Here is a 17,530-nt window from a genome sequence, read left to right as displayed (position 1 = left end):
GGGGCCTGGGCGGGGGCGGGGCAGGCGGGGGCGGGGCGGACGGCGCGTTGACCAACTGCAGGCGGCGCGGCGGGGCCTTGCCGGCCAGGTGGCGCCGATTACCAGGTGCGTAGCTCCAGCGGGCCACCTCAAATCTCTGAGCCTCTGTGTCCTTGTATCTAAAATATAGGTGGTGGTAGAGTCCACCTCCCCTCATTACCATGGGGATGAGAACTTGAGAAGGGACAGGGGATGGAGAAACCGAGGATGGGCTTTCCTTATCCAAGCCCCTGTGACGGATGGTCACACAGAGGCAGGGATACAGAGACAGATGGAAGAGGAAGTCATAGGCAGACGCGAAGGGGTGAAGTGAGAAGTGGGGTAGATAGAGAACTGGGGAGGACGACTGTCCCCAAGCCAGATGTTCTCTCCCACCAGCCAGTGGGCGGCTCCGGGATCCAGTGAGGCATGGGTATTGGTGGAATGACTGATCAGGGAAGAAGCCCAAGGAGACAGAGGCCCTAAAAGCAGGGCCAGGGCATGGCAGAGAGTGAAGCAAAGGCCTAGGGGAGGTCCAGAAACCCTGCGGCAGGGAGGGAAGAAGCAGTAACTCTGGAAAAGAGAAAAGTGGAGGGGGAATGGCCCAGAAAGTCCAGAAGAGGCCAGAGGGCCAGGAGAGGCCCCTGCTCTCCTGGGCGCAGCAGACCTGGCTGTCTGGTTTACAAGGCCAGCATCTTTTCCAGGCCCCACATTGCCTGTGCAGGCAGGCATATCCTGTGGCAAAATGGTGTTAGCGGCTCAAATGCCTGGACACTGGGCAGGCAAAGACCCCCCCTTCGGGGGGGGGTCTCAGGGGACCCAGGGTTGGGGACGGTCCTGCAGCCACACCCTACAGGGCATGGGTGAGATCCTAGAACTGATTATGAAATGTTAGTTGGGAGGCCCTCCAGAACAGATTCAAGAGCAAGGATGTCAAAGTCAGGAGAGATGGGTTCAAATTCCTCGCCTAGTGGCTTAGTTGCTTAAGCGTCTGCCCCTGGCTCAGGTCATGATCCAAGTCCTGGGATTGAGTGCCACATTGGGATCCCTGTTCAGCAGGGAGTCTGCTTCTCCTTCTGCTTCTCACCCCACTCGTGCTTTCTCTCTCACTCTCAAATAAATAAATAAATAAAATCTTAAACTCCTGCTCAACTCCTCTCACTGGCTCCTCTCACCTTATCCCCTGAAAGCCTTGGCTCCCTCATCTAATAAATTGGAATAAACAGTCCCTGCAAGTCACGTGACAGAACAGCCACTTGGCACAGACTCCTGGTCTCCCTTTCCTTATCCAAGCCCCTGTGACGGATGGTCACACAGAGGGAGGGTTGGACAGGGTGCTGGCTGCTCAGAGCAGAATAGAAATAACCACTAGAGATTTTCCCGTGCAGCTTCTATAGGAAAACAGTGAGGACTGTCTTGTAAATATGGAATTTGCAACATTGTGGGGTGGTGATGGGGGCAATTTGAGGTCTTGAATGCCAGAATACAGAGGCCAGAAGAGGTAAGCCAGAGCCTGAGCTGTGTGTGAGTGTGACATGATGGAGATGACATTTTGGAGTCATGGTTGAAGGGGACAGTTTAAGAACATAGGGTTCATGTAGTGGCATTTAGTTAGTGGCATGTTCTCTTAAGCACCTGCCAAATGATTTGTCTGTGCAGTGCATGGGGCCACACCCAGAGAGGAAATGGGTGCAGAAAGAGAAAGCCAGTGGTTGGGAGAAATCTGGGAGTTCCCAGTGCACAGAAGGACAGCAGGGAGGTAGGGACTGAGCCTAGAGCAGACTAGGGAGGGCACACCAGAAAGCACAGCCACAAATGAAGAATAAAGTCTGCTCACATACATCCACCACTTAATCCCTGGACCCTGTGAATATGTTACCTTACATGGTAAAAGGGGACTTCACTGTTGTCATCAAGTCAAAGGTCTTGAGATGGGGAGGTTTCCTGGTGATCCACGTAGACCTGATGCAATAACGCTCTTTCTGCGCATGAGGCAGGAGGGTCACATTGAGTGACAGATGTACCAGTGGGAGCAAGAGGGCGGAGTGGTGTGAGGGAGGGGTCATGAGCCAAGGAATGCAGGCAGCCTTCTAGAAGCTGGAAAAGACAGACTCTTCCTTGCAGTCGTCAGAAGGGATGCAGCCCTGATGACACCTTTGTTTTAGATTTTGGAATCCGGAACTGTAAGATAATAAATTTAAGCTGCTAAATTTGTGGAAATTAATACAGCAGGTACATTGGAGGGTTTGTGAGTTACTGTATGTAATTGCTTCAGTGCATAGCATGTAGCTGGTGCTCAGTAGATGTGGATCAGAGGGTTGCTTGTAATAATGGAAAAGTGGAGTGATCTACATGTCCAGCAGGAGTGGAGGGATTCAAAACTCTACCCATACTAGGAAACCACAACAATGGCTAATACAAAAGAGGCTGTTCTATAGGTATTGGTGTGGAGACATGATGGTGACGATGACAATGATGATGACGATGATGTCACTGTTGTTTTCTTCTTTTTTAAAAAAAATATTTTATTTATTTATTCATAGAGACACAGAGAGAGAGGCAGAGACATAGGCAGGGGGAGAAGCAGGCTCCATGCAGAGAGCCTGACGCAGGACTCATCCAGGGTCTCCAGGATCACGTCCTGGGCTGCAGGCGGCGCTAAACCGCTGCACCACCGGGCTGCCCTCACTGCTGTTTTCTGAGTCCTCCCGGCATGTCAGGCACTGAGCTGGGTGCTCTTCCTCCTTGCGATCCTCATAACAATAGATAGGGTCAAAAAGTAATTTGAACGGGGAAAGTCTAACATAAGGAATTATTAACTGTAACGGGATCGGAGTAACAGGGATTGGCTAGTAAGAAGGAAAAATACTCTAGAGACGGTCATCCCAGTGCAGAGATAGAGCACTTCCTCCCCCAGCCAGAACTGCCCCCATCCAGGCCCAAGTCTGAGGTACAGACCTGGTTGGAGAGGGAACATCTGTAGCTCACTGAATAGTAGAGAAGTTGCTGAAGTACTGTGCAGGCCCCATGGAACTTGCTGGTAACATACTTTAAGGCGGCTGGGGAAGAGGCCCTCCACTACTCCCAGGGTGGGAGTGGGGTGCTAAGGGGAAGCAGCTGATGGTGGGTCCGGCTGGCTTCCTGTGCTGGAGGAGCCTGGAGCTGGAAAAGCTGTTCCCTGGGGGCCGGAGCTGAGCTGGAGAAGCTAAGCCTACTGCAGAAGCCAGGTGAGAGAAGCCTCATCACTAGGAAGCAAAGCCTCTTCTTCAAGAAATGGCTGTCAGCGCCCTCTGCTGGCAAAATTTACCATTGTTCCACCGGGCAAAGAAAACTATTTAAAGAGCCCAGATCCGTTTTTCACAGGCAGATACAATGAATTTGGAGCTGAGAGGCAATAAAAAACTGGCACTGAAACCTTCGTTCCATTTCCACAGATGAGGAATGGAAGCCCCAGAAAGGGGAAGCAGCACAACCAGTCCTAGGATTTGCTTTGCTCTACAAAGTGTTTAGAAAGTGGGTTGCAACATCCATGCTATGTTCTTGTGGTAATAACTCCACTAACCATGAACATGCACAGACATACTCTCCAGCCTGGAGAAATACATACCAAATGCCAGTGGTTCTCTCCAGGGCATGGAGATTACAGGGAGTTCTTCTTGCTATATTACTAGGTTGAACAGTATAAAATCACTGTGTTTGTAGGTCAAAAAATAGTGAAATATTGGAAATTTTTTTCAGATTTTATTTATTTATTCATGAGAGACACACAGAGAGGCAGAGACATAGGCAGAGAGAGAAGCAGGCTCCATGCGGGGAGCACAATGTGGGACTCAATCCTGGTACTCCGGGATCATGCGCCAAAGGTAAATGTTCAACCGCTGAGCCACCCAGGCATCCTGAAATATTGGAAATTTCATACAGCTCAATACAGTATTTCTGTGATGTGATATTTGAAGTTTTTATGAGTGTTTACTTTTATAAACAGAAAATTATATATATACACGAAACATATAATTACACATGCACATATGTATACATTATAAACATATGTATTATGTATGTGTGCTTTGGAAAGTCCTTCCTCTTTTTTTTAATATGCACCCCTATGTTTATTGCAGTATTATTTACAATAGCCAAGATATGGAAGCAACCCTTCCTCTGTCTTTTGCATGCAAAGTTATCTTTCCCTTTCCTTTCTATTCCCATAAAATAGAAACTTTATGGGACACCTGAGTGGTTCAGCGGTTGGACGTCTACCTTCAGCTCAGGGCGCGATCCTGAGGTCCAGGATGGAGTCCCACATCAGGCTCCTTGCAGGGAGCCTGCTTCTCCCTCTGCCTGTGTCTTTGCCTTTCTCTCTTTCTGTATCTCTCATGAATAAATAAATAAAAATATTTTTAAAAAATAGTAACTTTAAGCTTAGCTAACAGGGACCCACAAAGACTTTAGGAGAAAATAATTGTTCAACCCACTATAAGATTTCAAGAGCTGGGGATCCCTGGGTGGCTCAGCAGTTTAGCGCCACCTTCAGCCCAGGGTGTGATCCTAGAGACCGGGATCCAGTCCCACATCAGGTTCCCTGCATGGAACCTGCTTCTTCCTCTGCCTGTGTCTCGGCCTCTCTCTCTGTCTGTCTCTCATGAATAAATAAAATAAAATAAAATAAAAATTTCGAGAGCTACTTGCTAATGGTTCATACTTTCTTTTATTTTTTTTAAGTAGGTCCCATGCCCAGCATGGAGCCCAACAGAGAGTTCAAACCCACAACCCTGAGATCAAGACCTGAGCTGAGACCAAGAGCCATAGAAGCTCAACCAACTGAGCCACTCAGGTGCCCCCCCCCCTGCTTTTCCTTGACAGCTTACCATATGGAGAACCTGTCATTTGTGTTCTATTTATTTTATGACAGTTAAGTCATAAAACAGAAAAGCTGCTGTTAAACAATGGTGGGTCTTATGTGACAGTTAGCAAAACTTCATTTTAGAAAGTATTTGGGGCAGTCCGGGTGGCTCAGCGGTTTAGTGCCACCTTCAGCCCAGGGCCTGATCCTGGAGGCCCGGGATCAAGTCCCATGTCAGGCTCCCTGCATGGAGCCTGCTTCTCCCTCTGCCTGTATCTCTGCTTCTGTGTGTGTGCATGTGCGCGTGTGTGTCTTTCATGAATAAATAAATAAAATCTTTTAAAAAAAGAAAGTATTTGAATTGTATTTTGTCCTAAGTCTAAATATTGAGAATTTAAATAAAATACTTCAATGTCTGCAAAACCATGAGAATAATTTTAGAGTAAAAGTTACTTTGCCTCCATACTATTGCCTTCCCCTGGCTATGTGGAAGGGGAGATTTGTTTTGTTTTGTTTTGTTTTTGGCAAACATGATACCCCAAAAAGAAGCTTCACATGGTTCTTGCCTACTTTGGTAAGCAGAATAATAACCTCACCCCACCCCCAAATGTCCATATCCTAGTCGACAAAACCTGTGAACATTGCATGAAAAAGGGGGAACTAAGGTTGCAGAGGGAATAAAATTTACTAATCAGCTAAGCTTAAAATAGATTATCCCAGATTGGGCAGCCCCGGTGACAACGGTTTAGCACTGCCTGCAGCCCAGGGTGTGATCCTGGAGACCCTGGATCGAGTCCCACGTCAAGCTCTCTGCATGGAGCCTGCTTCTCTCTCTGCCTCTCTCTCTCTCTCTCTCTTTCTCTGTGTCTCTATGAATAAATAAATAAATAAAATCTTTTTTAAAAAAAGATTATCCCAGATTATCCAAGTGGGCCCAATGTAATTATAAGATTCCTTGAAACTGAAAGAGACCCAAAACAGCAGAATATACATTCTTCTAAAATACACATGGAATGCTGTTCAGGATAAACCACATGCCAAGCCAAAAAAATAAAACCTCAATAAATTTAAAAGTTTCTCTGAACACAGTTGAATGAAATTAGAAATTAATTATAGCAAGAAATTTGGGAAACAAATTTGTGGAAATTAAAAACAACACACCCCTAAATAACCATATTTCAAAGGCAAGGGAAAAATCAATAAGGAAATTAGAAAATATTTTGAGATGACTAAAAATGAAGGCACAGCATACCAAAGTTTATGGGATGCAGCCAAAGCAATGCTTAGAGGGAAATATATGACTGTAAATGCCTGTATTAAAAAGAAGAAAGAGCTCAAATCAATAACCTAAACTTTCACCTTAAAACACTGGAAAAAAGGAAGAGAAAACTAAACCTGAAGCATGTAGAAGGAAGGAAATGAAGATGAGAGTAGAAATGAATGAAATAAAAAATAGGAAAATAAAAGACAAAAATCAATGAAACCAAAAGCTCACACTCTCTCTCAAAAGAAAAAAAAGAGAGAAAGAGAAAGAAGACATAAATATCAGGAGTCAAAGAGGGGACATTATTAATGCCCTTACAGAAATAAAGAGGATTGGGATGCCTAGGTGGCTCAGCGGTTGAGCAACTGCCTTTGGCTCAAGGTGTAATCCCGGAGTCCTGGGATCAAATCCCACATCAGCCTTCCTGCCTTAACCTGCTTCTCCCTCTGCCTATGTCTCTGCCTCTCTCTCTCTCTCTCTGTGTCTCTTGTGATTAAATAAACTCCTTTAAAAAAGAAATATTATAAGTAATTGTATGCCAATAAACTAGGTAACTTAGAAAAAAATGGACACATTCCTAGAAAGACACAAGCTACTAAAACCAACTCAACAAGAAATAAACCATCTGGATACATCTCTAACACATAAAGAGATTGAGAATTAGTAATCAAAAAAACTACACACATGGGGTGCCTGGGAGGCTCATTCGGCTAAGTGTCTGCCTGTGGCTGAGATCATGATCCTGGAGTTCTGGAATAAAGCCCTGCGTCTGGCTCCCTGATCTCCTTCTGCCCCTCATCCTGCTCATGCTTGCTCTCTCTCAAATAAATAAATAAACAAACTTAAAAAAAAGTTTTAGGGGATTTCTGGGTGGCTCAGCAGTTTAGTGCCTGCTTTTGGCTCAGGGCATGATCCTGGAGTCCCGGGATCAAGTCCCATATCGGGCTTCCTGCATGGAGCCTGCTTCTCCCTCTCTCTCTGCCTGTGTCTCTGCCCTCTCTGTGTTTCTCATGAATAAATAAATAAAATCTTTTTAAAAAAAAAGTTTTAAAAAACAGCACACAAAGTCCAGGCCCAGATGACTTCAATAGTGACTACCACCAATCATTTAAAGAAGAATTAATACCAGTTCTTCACAAAAACTTCCCAAAAATTGAAGGGAACACTTCCCAACCCATTGTATCAGGCCAATATTGTGCTATACCAAAATCATACAAAACTATAAACTCTCCAAGAAAGCTATAAACTAAAACCTCTTGTGAATATGGATGTAAAAATTCCCAAATCAAGGGCTCCTGGGTGGCTCAGTCAGTTACGTGTCTAACTTCAGCTCTGGTCATGATCTCAGGGTCCTGGGATCGAGCCCCATGTCATACTCCCTGCTCAGCACGCAGTCTGCTTCTCCCTTCCCTCTGCCCCTTTCACACTCATGTTTGCTTTCTCACTCTCCCAAATAAATAAATAAATAAATAATCTTTAAAAAAAAAATCCCCAAATCCATAAGCCAAATCTAGCAACATGTAAAAAGAATTATATACCATAACCAAGTAGGATTTATCCTTAGAATGCATAATTGGTTTAATATCTGATAATGAATGTAATATATATGAATACATCGTATTATATCAACAGAATAAAAAATAAACACGTGATTATCTCAACAAATGCAGAAAAAGCATTTGACAAGGTCCAACACATTTTATAATAAGAGCTCTCAATACACAAGGAGTAGGGGATCCTTGGGTGGCTCAGAGGTTTAGTGCCTAACTTTGGCCCAGAGCGTGATCCTGGAGTCCTGGCATCAAGTCCCGCATTGGGCTCCCTACATGGAGCCTGCTTCTCCCTCTCCCTCTGCCTGTCTCTGCCTCTCTCTCTCTCTCTCTCTCTCTGTGTCTCTCATGAATAAATAAATAAAATCTTAAAAAAAAACTTTTAAAAAAATACATAAGGAATAGAACACAGCTTCCTTACCCTGATGAGAGCATCTATGAAAAATCCACAGCTAATATCACACTTAATGGTAAAAGATTGAATAGTTTCCTTGTAAGATTAGGAACAAGACACAGATATCCACTTCACCACCTCCATTCAATGTTGTACTAGAGGTTCTGGGCAGGGAAATTAGCAAAAAGAAATATAAAGAATCTATATTAGAAAGGGAGAAGATGTGATCTTGTATGTAGAAAACCTAAGGGGGTGCCTAGTGGCTCAGTCAGTTAAGCATTTGCCTTTGGCTCAGGTGATGATCTCAGGGTCCTGAGATCGAGCCCTGCATCATGCTCCCCACTCAGTGGGGAGTCTGCTTCTCCCTCTCCCTCTGCCCTTCCCCACCATTCATGCTCTTCCCCACCATTCATGCTCTCTTGTTCTCTCTTGTTTTCAAACAAATAAATAAAATCTTAAAATAAAAAAAGAAAACTTAAAGAATTCACACAAAAGCTATTAGAATTAATAAAGGCACCCATCCAGCAAGTTTGCAGGATACATGATAAATATTTTTAAAATCACATTCCTATAAACTAGCAATGAACTTCTAATGAAATTAGATAAAAATGAAAATAAGGAAACAGTTCCATTTACAATAGCATCAAAAGAATAAAACATTTGGGAATAAATTTGACAAAAGAAGTACAAAACTAATACTCTGAAAACTTACAAAAACATTGTTGAGTGACATTTAAGACTATATAAGTCAATGGGAAAACATCCCACACTGATGGATCGAAAACTTAATATATACATTTTTAAGATTTTATTTATTTATTCATGAAAGACACAGAGAGAAAGAGGCAGAGACATAGGCAGAAGGAAAAGTAAGCTCCCCTCAGGGAGCCCAATGCGGAACTTGACTCCTAAACTCCAGGATCATACCCTGAGTGGAAAGCAGAGCTTAACCACTGAGCCATCCAGGTGTCCCCATCGAAAACTTAATATTATTAAGATGGCAATACTCCCCAAATGGATCTATAGATCAACACAATCCTTATCAGACTTCCAGCTGGCTTCTTTGTAGAAATTGACAAGCTGGTTTTTAAATTCATACGGAATTGCAAAGGATGCATAGTTGCTAAAGCAATCTTGAAAAAGAACAAAGTTTGAAGAACACATGCGTGGCTCAGTGGTTGAGTGCCTTTGAGTCAGGTCATAATCTCCAGGTCCTGGGATTGAGTCCCACATCGGGCTCCCCACAGGGAGCCTGCTTCTCCCTCTGCCTATGTCTCTGCCTCTCTCTGTGTGTCTCATGAGTAAATAAATAAAATCTAAAAAAGAAAAAAAAGAACAAAGTTCAAGGACTCATTCTTCCCGATTTCAAAATTTCAAAATCAAGATGGTGCGGCACTGGCATACGGATAAATGTATAGAGAAATGGAATAGAATTAAGAGTTCTAAAATATCTTGATGGTAGTAGTAGTTACGAGGGCATATATATTTGTCAGAACTCATCCACCTGTACACTTAAAAAGCTATGAATTCTATTGTATATAAACTGTACCTCAATAGAGATGATTTTTTATTTTATTTTGTTAAGATTTTATTTATTTCTTCATGAGAAACACAGAGAGGAGAGAGAGAGGCAGAGACACAGGGAGAAGCAGGCTCCATGCAGGGAGCCTGAGGTGGGACTTGATGGGGGCGGTGCTGGAGGCCGCGTTAAACCACTGAGCCACCTGGGCTGCCCGAGATGATTTTTTTTAAAACATATACCTCCTGACTCAAAGAGTAAGGCCAAAACAAATGGAATCATGACAAAGTACACACATGGTGTGGTGTTTTATCCAGGCGGGAGGACCCGCACTTTTACCCATAGAAGCTTGGTGTATGACAACATTCCACCTCCTTTGCTTTTGGCTTATCTGATGACGGTTGTTTGTAGATAACAATCTTTCCCAGCCAGTGAGTCCTGTGGGAGGACTTGGAAGGCGCCCTTGGCTTGAGATGGGGAAGGTGGAGCCAGGAGGTGGGCAGATTATGAAAGGCCCCTTGGTCAGATAATGACAGTTGACAACTGGAAGACCAAGGCCATTGAGGTGGGGGGCACAGATTGCACTTTAGAAACATCTATCTAAAAAAACAAAAACAAAAACAAAAACAAAAGAAACATCTATCTAGCAACAGCCTGAGAAAAGACTAGGAGTAAAAGAATCATCTAGGGCAGCCCCAGTGGCTCAGCGGTTTAGCGCCACCTTCAGTCCAGGCCTGATCCTGGAGACCCGGACGGAGTCCCACGTCAGGCTCCCTGCATGGAGCCTGCTTCTCCCTCTGCCTGTGTCTCTGCCTCTCTCTCTCTATCTCTCATGAATGAATGAATGAATGAATGAATGAATGAATGAATAAATAAAATCTTAAAAAAAAAAAAAAAGAATCGGGGATCCCTGGGTAGCTCAGCGGTTTAGCGCCTGCCTTTGGCCCAGGGCGCGATCCTGGAGTCCCAGGATCGAGTCCCACGTTGGGCTCCTGGCGTGGAGCCTACTTCTCCCTCCTCCTGTGTCTCTGCCTCTCTCTCTCTATCATAAATAAATAAATAAATAAATAAATAAATAAATAAATAAATCTATCTTTAAAAAAAAATCATCTAGAGTGCAGTTGGGATGGGTTGTGGATGTCCAGTGAGGGGAGCTGGGGTTGGGCCTGGGTGGAGGCAGTGGGCAGTGCAGAAACTGTGGAGGGTGTGGAAATTCAGTAATGAAAACAAAGAACAAAATAGATGTTTCTCACATAGGCTCTGAGTATTGATCCCTCAGAAACTCTTGCTGAAAAAATTTTCAGATGTACCTTACAAAGAAGCACCTTGAGGCACCTAGGTGGCTTGATGGTTGAGCATCTGCCTTGAGCTCAGGTCATGATCCCGGGGTCATGGGATGAGTCCCACATGAGGCTACCTCCGCAGGGAGCCTGTTTCTCCCTCTGCCTATGTCTCTGCCGCTCTCTCTGTGTCTCTCATGAATAAATAAATAATCATCAAAGAAGAAGAAGAAAAAGGAGGAGGAGGAGGAGGAGAAGGGCCTTGAGCCCAGAAGGAGGGAACAGGATTCAAGAAAGCAGACAAAGGGACAGGAGTGGGTCAGGCATAAAGGACAATGATTAGCATTGTCTTGGGAACATGGAAAAGCAAGGTGGTGCTGGATCCTCGACAGTAGCAGGCAGGGGTGTACTGAAGTGCTTGTGCTGGGGCTGAGGGTCCAGAGCCCTCAGATATCTGTGGTTTTAAGTGCTCTGCTTCCAAATGCAAGGGGACACCAAAATATTATAAATAGTGCAAGTTTCATAGCAATGAAAAGAGAGACAAAGGAATCAAGAGAAGATGAAGGTAGGAGAGGCTGGGGATAGGCAGCAGGGTGGGCAGTGGGAAGGATCCTCAGTTCAGGGGGAGTGTAGAGCAGCTCAGGACAGAGGAGCATCTGGAGCTGAGGGTGTGACCCACAGATAGATAGCCTTCCGGCCTCCTGCCTTGGCTCATGCTGTGCCCCTCCCTTGGGGTGATCTGTCCTCACACCCTCACAGGTGTGAGCCCCAACATTTCACTAAGGCCTAACTCAGATGCTTTCTCCTCCAGGAAGCCCACCCTCCTTCCAGCCCACCAGGCCCTTGTCCTGACTCCCAGGAACCCACCATTCTTTTTTTTTTTTTTTTTGGAACCCACCATTCTTAAGTGTAGGTCAGGGCTGATGGCATGGGACCCACATCTGCTCTGTCACCAGCTTGGGCCACAGTTGGCTGGTGAAAGTGCACAGAGAGTGTGTATGGGTGTGTGGCAGGGTGCCTGGCTTCAAATCTCAGCCACTAACTGGTGGTAGTAAGTGTATTCCAGTCAAAGATGAAGGAGCGGGCTAGTGCAAGCTGTGACCCAGGGCCAAGGCAGGGTTTGGATGGGAAACCAGAAGGCCGGCTTCCAGGAGGCTCAGAGAACATGCAGAGTGGAGGAGAGCAGGGCAGAGGGCAGTTGGGGAAGGCTTCATCACTTAGGGAGGCTCCGAGCTAGACCTTGAAGGAGTGGGGTTTACACATGGAGATGAGCAGGGCAGAGAATATTCTAGAAGGGGGTAAAGGCATGAGGGAAGGCCAGAGATGGGACAGTGAGGGGCTGTGTGGGGGGAGAGGGTGGTTCTTTTAAGGGCAAGGAAGGGATTGCCAGTCAAGCAGGGACGTAGGTGTCAGAGATCAGGAGGAGGCAGGTGAGGAGGGCATAGACAGAATCTGGATGGGAACCCTACCAGGGTCAGTGACAGTGGATGAGTGGGGAGCAGACAAGGGTCTCTGGAAGTCCAGTGGGTCTGGAAGACACCCTGGCAGCACTAGCCTAGGAAGACAACATTGAGGGCAGCCTGGTGCTAGCACCACAGTGAGCAGGGCAGGGTACCGACAGGAGAGGCATATGAGAGGGAGTAGGCGGGATGGGCTGCAGAATCTGTGATGAGGGGAGAGACAGAGCAGGAACGCCTGGTGCAGAGTGGAGGGCTCCTAGGTGGAGGAGGCATCCAGCCCGGAGCTGAAATGGGGGTTTGAGATGCTCCACGCAGGGTACAGCACATGTCAAAGCCGCCGGCAGAGGGAGAGAAGGTGGGGTCCAATGGTTGTGCCTCTGCTCACCTCCCAAGTCTCCATCCCAAGCCCCACTTCCTTTCCTTCTGGCGTCTGTGACCATGGAGTAGTCTCTGTCATTGGGTCATCCCTGAAGGTGGCGGCTCCACTGGGGTGCGATGCTTTCCGGCTGCTTCCTCTCAGCATCCCCAAGCCTAGGATAGTGCCTCACTCTTGCTCAGCCAGTATTTGTGAATAAGCAAATAAATGCATGAAATTACATTCAAGAGGCAGGAAGAAGAGGACATAGAGCCCAAAACTGACAGAATTGCATGGAGAAGCCAAAAGGGTCTGTGCAGGCCCCTACTGCACGTGGTCCTCAAGGGTCCAACCCCTGTAACATTACCATGGTGGGGAGGGTCTCTGAGAGCTGGTGGATCCCCCCAAGACCCATGTTTGGGCTCTGGCGCATCCATTCTGATCACCCAGACCCGTCCAGTTGGACATCCCATGGGCCTCAGACCAACAGTCCAGCAACACTCACCTCACTGTCTTCACCTGCCTGGAACCTCCCCACACTCCTTCCTGCCCCGCTCTGCCCCACTCTATCCCCTCCACCCCTGAAGCCAAAGACCAGGGGCCTTCCTCAAAGCCAGTCTTCCTGAGACCCAGCCTAAGTATCTCGCTCCCTCAACATGCCTCTGCCTCTCTGAAGCCATTCCCTGAATCCTTTAGGATGAGAGCATTGCCTCCATGCTCCTCCTGTGTGTGCTTCGCAAAAAACACTGTTAGGCCCTTTGATTAAGCTGGTACTCAGAATAAATATATATAATATATATGATAAACATATGATATATATAACTATAATAAATACGTAAAAATAAATATACATATGATAAATATATACATAATATATATATCCAGTTCTTTGTGACAGCATCCTGGGTAACATATTATTCTGGCCATTTGACAGAAGAATTAAAACAAGGCCTAAAAGAGGTAAGTAACTTTCCCAAGTGCACACAGCCAGTGAGTTCAGGAATCAGGACCGGAGCCCGAGTTTCACACTGCTGTATGGAGGTGTATGATCATTGTTTTTTTTAATCATTCTGCTTCAAGACTTGGAGCTGCTAGAGACAGTCGATTATTTTCCTGTGCGTCTTCACACAGTAAAGTGTTCCAAAGGTGCTTTTCTTTGTGCATTTCCTTTCTCCTACAGGTTTATTGGTATACAATAAACAAAGTATCCAAAGTGTATAATTTGATGAGTTTTGACATCAGTGCACATCTACAAAACCAACACCACAGTCAAGGCAATGAATACATTCATCACCTTCAGGCTTACTTTATGCCCCTTGGTAACTCCAAATCTACTGTTATTTCAGGTTGGTCCTCATTTTTTGAGAATTTTGCATAAAGGGAGCCAGACTACATGTATTTTTTAACATTTTTTATTTAAATTCAATTAGTTAACATATATTTCATTAGTTTCAGAGGTCAAGGTCAGTGACTCATCAGTCTATTTTTTTTTAAGATTTTATTTATTTATTTATGAGAGACACACAGAGAGAGGCAGAGACACAGACAGAGGGAGAAGCAGGCTCACCTCAGGGAGCCTGAAGTGGGACTCGATCCAGGGACCCCAGGATCATGGCCTGGGCCGAAGGCAGGCGCCAAACCGCTGAGCCACCCAGGCATCACTCATCAGTTTTATATAACACCCAGTGCTCATCAGATCACATGCCCTCCTTCATGCCCATCCCCCAGTTACCCTGTCTCCTCATCCTTCTCCCCTCCAGTGACCTTCAGTTGGTTTCCTATGATTGAGAGTTTTTTTTTAAGATTTTATTTATTTATTCATGAGAGACACACACACAGAGAAAGAAGCAAAGACACAGGCAAAGGGAGAAGCAGGCTCCATGCAGGGAGCCCAATGCGGGACTCCATCCGGGTCTCCAGGATCAGGCCCTGGGCCTAAGGCAGCGCTAAACTGCTGAGCCACCTGGGCTGCCCCTGATTGAGAGTTTCTCATGGTTTGTTTCCCTCTCTGATGTCGTCTTGTTTTATTTACTTATTTTTTTTTAATTTATTCATGAGAGACACAGAGAGAGAGGCAAAGACACAGGCAGAGGGAGAAGCAGGCGCCCACCAGGGAGCCCGATGCAGAACTCGATCTCAGGACCTCAGGATCATGACCTGAGCTGAAGGCAGACCCTTAACCAGCTGAGCCTCCCAGGTGCCCCTCCATTGGATATTCCTTCCTGCTTTGTCGAAGAGTAGTTGACCATAGAGTTGAGGGTATATGTACTTTTCCCCCCCATATTGTATTTATTTATTTAGAGAGTGCAAATGGGGGTAAGAGCCGAGGGAGAGGGAGAGAATCCAAAGTATGCCCCATCCTAAGCATGCAGACCCTGATGCAGGACTCAATCCCACGACCTCAAGACCTGAGTCAAAGGCAGCCCTGGTGGCTCAGTGGTTTAGCACTGCTTTCAGCCCAGGGTGTTATCCTGGAGACCCAGGATCGAGTCCTGCATTGGGCTCTCTGTGTGGAGCCTGCTTCTCCCTCTGCCTGGGTCTCTGCCTCTCTCTCCCTCTGTCTCTTATGAATAAATAAATAAAATCTTTAAAAAAAAAAAAAGAAAAGAAAAATGCAATTCGGAAGCCTGGGTGGTTCATTTGGTTAAGCAACTGCCTTCAGCTCAGGTCATGATCCTGGGGTCCTGAGATCGAGCCTTACATCTGGCTCACTGCTCAGCAGAGAGTCTGCTTCTCTCTCTCCTTCTGCCCCTCCCCTCTACTCCTGCTCTCTCCCCCCCCCCAAATAAATAAAATCTGTAAAAACAAATCAATTCATATACCTATCATGAAACATATCAAGAAAAAGAAAGCATATGTCCACACAGACTTGTACACAAATGCTTATAGTAGCTTTATTTCTAATTTCAAAAAACTAGTAATAACTCAAATATCCATACAATGGAATACTACTCAGCAATAAAAATGTTTGTTGAAAGTTCAAGGGTAATCAAGTATTCCAAGGACAATGCCTGCAATGCTACATTCATTCACTAGATGGCAGGAAAAGCTCATTCGTTTCCAGTTCTATTACTGTGGTCTTCCTTACCACAGCCGGCAGGCAGATGGCATCAACCCCATTTAACTGGTAGGAAAACAAAGGCCTGGAGAGGGCAGGTGACACCCCAAGTTTGCCAACCTGCCAGAGCCACATCTCCTGGACTTTCTGGGCTTCTGAATCGACAACCCAGATAGACACTCCCAACCCTTGGTCAGCATAGACCCTGTCCCCCTAGACCCAACCCACCCATCCAACCCCACCCCTCCAAGTGCTCTCATTCTCCTAGCTGTCACCCCTGTACTGAAGTACTTGGATGCTAGGCCTGGGAGGCCTGAGGGGAAGCTTGTGAGGCTGGGAAATGTGGAGCTACCACTTGAATTCAGGTTTGTTTTAGCCACTACTAGGATTAGCAAATCCAAAACAACTGGTATGAGCCCTTTGTACAGCTTGAAGGGTTATATAAATACCTATGGTTTGTCTGTTATTATGACCCCCTTAACTTGCATATAATCTTTGGGAGAATTTTATGTTGGCCTCTTCTGAGTTCCCTTTTTGTGCTCAAAGGGTAAGAGGTAGCTTCTGGCCTGCTTTTCTATCTTCTGGTTAGCTAACCCCGTGTCTGGTCTTTACATTTCCAATCCTGGACAATTTAAAATCTGCTCAGCATCAGGAGCCATGTAGTCCCTAGCAAATAGAACGCCTTCCTCTCTTACTACCTTGCTCTCCAATGAAGTCTTGTGCTTCTAGGGAGCCTTTCAACTCTGGAAAAACATCGAAGACCTTTCTCCAAAAGACATTAAGACAGCAATTCAGAACAGGCACGTAATCAAGCTCAGGGAACCATGGTTCAGCTTCCCTCTATCCTCTCCATCTTGGATGCAACCCTTCAAGGAAAGAAAAAGTCGCCCTGCCTGCACAGGATGGGTAGGTTGGAGGCTGGTCTGCTGACCTATCTGGACTGTGGCTTCATGTCAGATGTTCATGAGCTGAAAAAAGCAGGAGTTGAAGTGTTGCCAGACCAGGAATCAAATCCCAGCCCCGCAGCCATGGCAGGGACCCAAAGCCTGCTTCTCCACTTGTAACACCTTCCTGAGTTGTGAGAACAGTAATGTAGAAGAGTTCTGTTCCCTGAGGCCTCCTTCACTGGGCTGAGTGTGGCCAGCAGCACGATGGGAAGCCTCTGCTGGGTGTTAACTCTTTTTTTTTTTTTTTTTTTAATTTTTATTTACGATAGTCACAGAGAGATAGAGAGGCAGAGACACAGGCAGAGGGAGAAGCAGGCTCCATGCACCGGGAGCCCGACGTGGGATTCGATCCCGGGTCTCCAGGATCGCGCCCTGGGCCAAAGGCAGGCGCCAAACCGCTGCGCCACCCAGGGATCCCGGGTGTTAACTCTTTAGACCTGGGTTCCCCACTCTTCTAAACCTGGCTGAATGAGCCTCTCCTTCAGGCAATAGGGTCACTTGAGAGTAAAAACAGGGACACCTCAGGGATTTAGTCACCAGTTAAGACAAGTATTTCATTTAGAGAGTTTGTGTGTATATACGAGGATCATTTTAGTTGCAACCAAGGCAGGATCACGAGGTATCCAGGCCATTCCACAGAACCAATGGCCAATTTGTTTGAGGCACTGACAAGGATTAAGGACGTTATCAGCCCAAAACTTCAGAGACCCCACAGCACTGGTCTTTATTAGCACTTAGGGGCAGTGCCCCTAGGCCAGCAAAGGGTTTTCACAGAAGCAATGGAAATCGGCGTGCCCCCCACCTGTTTCTCCATGCTGTGGCCCAGCTCACCAACTGCTAGACAG

This window comes from Vulpes vulpes, chromosome 5 (assembly GCF_048418805.1).
Source record: "Vulpes vulpes isolate BD-2025 chromosome 5, VulVul3, whole genome shotgun sequence".
NCBI lineage: Eukaryota > Metazoa > Chordata > Mammalia > Carnivora > Canidae > Vulpes > Vulpes vulpes.
The sequence above is the reverse complement of the archived record's forward strand: the minus strand, read 5'-3'. Positions refer to the sequence as shown.